The sequence below is a fragment of the Haematobia irritans genome, chromosome 4, assembly GCF_050003625.1.
Source record: "Haematobia irritans isolate KBUSLIRL chromosome 4, ASM5000362v1, whole genome shotgun sequence".
Classification (NCBI taxonomy): Eukaryota; Metazoa; Arthropoda; class Insecta; order Diptera; family Muscidae; genus Haematobia; species Haematobia irritans.
Genome location: NC_134400.1, coordinates 108,829,721 through 108,834,819, shown reverse-complemented (window position 1 = coordinate 108,834,819; position 5,099 = coordinate 108,829,721). Strand labels below are relative to the sequence as shown.

Below are 5,099 nucleotides of genomic sequence, written 5' to 3'. Positions count from 1 at the left end.
TATTGAGTTTGTGTGCCACTAATACTGCTTCCATTATTAAAAAAGAGTAAAACGATCAATTAGTTTTGGTAAATAACAGGTTGGCTGATAAATCCCCGGTCTAACAAAGAAAACACATTTTTTTTTTGTCAAAATTTGTTTTTATTATTCAACATAGTTACCTTCAAGAGCGATACAACGATTATAACGACCTTCCAATTTTTTGATACCATTTTGATAGTACTCCTTCGGTTTTGCCTCAAAATAGGCCTCAGTTTCGGCGATCACCTCTTCATTGCAGCCAATTTTTTTCCCTGCGAGCATCCTTTTGAGGTCTGAGAACAAGAAAATGTCACTGAGGGCCAGATCTGGAGAATACGGTGGGTGGGGAAGCAATTCGAAGCCCAATTAATGAATTTTTGCCATCGTTCTTAATGACTTGTGGCACGGTGCGTTGTCTTGGTGGAACAACACTTTTTTCTTCTTCATATGGGGCCGTTTTGCCGCGATTTCGACCTTCAAACGCTCCAATAACGCCATATAATAGTCACTGTTGATGGTTTTCCCCTTCTCAAGATAATCGATAAAAATTATTCCATACGCATCCCAAAAAACAGAGGCCATTACTTTGCCATCGGACTTTTGAGTCTTTCCACGCTTCGGAGACGGTTCACCGGTCGCTGTCCACTCAGCCGACTGTCGATTGGACTCAGGAGTGTAGTGATGGCGCCATGTTTCATCCATTGTCACATATCGACGGAAAAACTCGGTTGTATTACGAGATAACAGCTAGCAGCAAACACCGCTCAGAATCATCAACACGTTGTTGTTTTTGGTCAAATGTGAGCTCGCGCGGCACCCATTTTGCACAGAGCTTCCGCATATCCAAATATTGATGAATGATATGACCAACACGTTCCTTTGATATCTTTAAGGCCTCTGCTATCTCGATCAACTTCATTTTACGGTCATTCAAAATCATTTTGTGGATTTTTTTGATGTTTTCGTCGGTAACCACCTCTTTCGGGCGTCCACTGCGTTCATCGTCCTCCGTGCTCATTTCACCACGCTTGAATTTTGCATACCAATCAATTATTGTTGATTTCCCTGGGGCAGAGTCCGGAAACTCAGTATCAAGCCAAGTTTTTACTTCCACCGTATTTTTTACCTTCAGAAAACAGTATTTTATCCATTTTTTTTCACAATAACAAAAGTTGCTTCACAAAAGACGCTCTATCTCACAAACTAATTGACTTACAGACGTCAAATTTTGACACGAATCATTTGAAGGTTGGTACTATATAAAAATAATATGCATTTAATACTAGCGACGCCATCTATGTGTCAGACCGGAGACTTATCAGCCAACCTGTTAGTGTAGTGTATTATTACATATTTTATTTTGACGAAAATTAATAAATTATACAAAATTCATAGAATCTTGGCTTTGACGATGTTAATTTGACTCGAGAAGCGATGCATTTCAATTTGAGGATAACACTTGAGAAATTATTGCTAATATGTTGAATTTTACTGTTGAGGGTTATGTCTGTATTTTGTTGAGAACGCGACTTTCTCAACAATTCCTTAACTTGAATATGATACTAATTCTTTGAAAAAATGTAAAATTGTTGAAATTGAGCATTTTTCAAACGTTTGTGTTTATTGGGGAATATACAATTCCTTTTGTTAAGTTGGAGCGCTTTCTACAAAAGTTAGCTTTCGTGGTTTTAAGAATAGAAATTATGTTTCAGTGGTGTTTTTGTCTGAGCTAAGTGTAAGAGAAATCAGCATTGCCAACTCACAAAAATGGCATTTAAAAGATGTCGCATTTACATTTTGACAATACCCAATAGATGTCGTCCTTGCATATTGGTCCAATCTTTCACTCATTGGAAAAGTTCATTTCTGATCTTGCACTCAATGGCAGTGTTGCCGTTTTAGGAATTTCTTTACAAAATTGGGCAAACATATTTGTAATTCGAGATAGCAATTTTAAGAAATTTTGTAGAATTGATTTCTGCAAATGACAAAACAAAATTATTAGCACAAACTGCTAACCAATAAGCTAAATGAATATTAAGAATAGTCAAGGAACGCAAAATTTACTACAAATTATCACTTCCTGTTACATATTGGAGTTTTAATAAACTGCAGTATGATAATGATTTTGTAAGATAAAATTTGCTTTGAAAGGCAAAGGCTGGCAATGTAGGTTAGGTTAGGTTAGGTTAGGTGGCAGCCCGATGTATCACTTAGACTATTCAGTCCATTGTGATAAGACTGGCAATGTAGGAAATCATTTATAATTCTGCATTCTTTTATCTGTTTTTATTCTTATCATGTACTTCTTACGGCCATTTTCATGTAGCTCAGTTAGGCTTTAACTGCCAGTTAACAAAAAGAAAAATGGAAATATATTTTCTCCGGTTAACTTTAACTGAAAAATTTTCAGCAGTTAAGTTTCTAACTGGCCTATGGATTATATACGCAAGATGACAGATATGTAGATATCACGGTTTAAAAGTTCGTTAGTTAACGGAGCACTAACGGAGCTTCATGAAAATGTGGGTTAGGTATATTAGTAAACAACCAGCGGCTTGTGAAGAAAAAGTCATATAATGTAAATAAAAATCTCCAGATTTGAAAAACTAAAATATAATTTGATTCATTGTATTATATATGAAAATCTTTTGATGTATTTGATTGATATGACCTAAGATTTCAACTGACCTTGATTATAAATAAAAAGTTAAACGAAACCTTTACCTCATTTTTCTGATGTGTGATTTTTTTATATTTACGTTTTTATAAATTATACTACGACAACACTGTTCATACAAAAGTTCATTTCTTTTGAGCATGTTCGAATCCAGCATTACTTATGTGTCTCTTTTTCACTTTATATTAGAATTTGAAAAAGTATCAACCATCTCCTTTTCGCACCCATAATTCTTAGCAAAGAACATTAATAAAGAAGACATGAAATGGGCTTTGATTGTGTTAGTAATAGAAAACGGAGATTAATATCATACTTGTTGGAAAAGCGTCCCGAACTTAGTGGTTTGATGAAGACAATTTTTTATTTATCTTTTTTCACAAAAGTTCACGCAAATTTCGGGGTCGGTCGCACTAAATTATTAATAAAATGTTTCACGAAGATTTTGTTACGAATGCAAAATGAAAAGAGAAACCGAAAAAAAAGTTGCAATATCTCATGGAATATGTATGATATTAATCTCTGGTTTTTTTCAAGAAAAAGAGGAAGAGCAAGCTCATCTAACGTCTTCTTTATTAATGGTCTTTGGTAAGTATTGTATTGTATAATATTGTACCATTTTTAAAGTCCTTTTGTTTTTAATAAATTCTTTTAATAATTTTTAGATAGGAAAATTTCTATCATACATTGATATATGGGAGCAATCGTCTTACAATGGTTCAAGCCCGCTTTTCATACCTTTGAGTTTCCTGCATGGAATCGGGTAGCCCTCAGTGACAGGAAAAAAGTTCCACACTGCCGTACCGTAATGGACTGCAAGTCAAAGTAGGCCTGAAATAACCGGCAGCCGCTATAGCTAATATAAACTGTACCCGGATATATCATCTTAAATGTGAGTATTAAAACCAGGATAACACAACAACCTTGCTATTTTAGCCAAATAATGCCAAATAAATACGGCCGGAATATAGAGGTTAATTTTTTATATGGAACACATTTTGAGATATACTTATGTTTTTAGTTTTTTAATATACGCGAGAATCATATCTCAAGCTAGAAATGACCGCCTAAATCATTGGATATGTGATAAGAAAGTGGTTCTAATATAACGATAAAAATTGAGCCGATTTTCATCATGTTTTACAGTGATTCTGTGCCGGTGGAAAAGTGCCAACCATTGAAATAACGTCCAGTTTCTCTTTATGCTCGAAAAGGTGATACTTTGACGTAAGAATAAAATTAGAAGAATAGTGATAAAGTTAGAAGTAAAAGTGTCCTTTTTTAATATATATTTTGAACAACTTAACTTATTACAGATCCACATTTGTTCGATATAATTGTAAATTTTTAGATCTAAAAATAATTTTTTAATGAGAAAAATAGAAGGATATCTCAAAAACTTTCATTAAAAAAATTGTTAACCTCTATTTTCGAATTCGCTAGATGAAAATACATAAAATGCAACTTCTAATCAACTATAAAATTTAGTATAAAATAGTGTAGTTACTAATTGTTTTTTTTTTACTTTTTTCATTACAGATTGTTATATTTTATCAGCGTGTATAAGGCCAAAGAAGAAAACTAAGGGAAAATAAATACTGTACAACACTTCTACTTAACTTCCAATACTTTGATGAAATTCAATTTATTTCACACATTTAATAAAAGTAGAAGTTATTGTATTAAATGATGTACGGGTTTCATTTCAACATATCGTAAAAACAACAATTTTTGCTGCTGGTGCAACAAACATTTGTAGTTGTTATAGCAGTAAAAACGTTAGCTATTTCAACTAGCGCAGTTTGCTATTTCAGCAGCGATGTTTGTCAAAAATTTTTAGCAAACAAGTTTGCTAATTCAGCGATTTGTTTGCTATTTTAGCTGTTGTTGTTGTAGCCCTTTGGAGTTGGTATTCCCGAGTTTCTCGGGAAGAAGGCATACTCCAATGGGGGTAAAATCATAAATTTAACTCCGATAGTAAGAAAGCTAAGCAGGATTTTTTTTAACATTTTGTGATTTTAATTATTCCCATACAATAAAAATTAAAAACAAACCGATTTATTTTTGGTTTTAACTCGACTTAGTACTCACCTTTAATATAAAGAGAAATTTAATGGTTATAAATAAAAAGGCAAATAAGATTTTTTATATCGTAACAATGAATTTAATTCTTGCTATTTGTCTCCAAATTAACCCATTTTGTAATTGCTGTCCCTACTAATAAATTTCTTTGTGTGATTGATTTCCCTGTTTTCACTATATCTGAAACAGCAAGTAATTTAGTTAAACAAGCATACATTATGTGACAAGTGAACATACCAACCACTCTACATAAAAATATAGTTTCCTATTCAAAGTCGTACACCTGTAGAATTTATTTGAAATAAATACACATTTAAAA

The 5,099-nt window shown here is 33.0% G+C and overlaps 1 long non-coding RNA gene across 1 annotated transcript; it reads left to right on the top strand.

Moving 5' to 3' along the window:
• Positions 1–3,130: 3,130 nt before the first annotated feature.
• Positions 3,131–4,385, top strand: LOC142233704 (uncharacterized). The gene is made up of 3 exons (XR_012721474.1): positions 3,131–3,286; positions 3,364–3,590; positions 4,238–4,385. It is a non-coding gene; the product is annotated as an uncharacterized LOC142233704 (long non-coding RNA).
• The last annotated feature ends 714 nt before the right edge of the window (positions 4,386–5,099 follow it).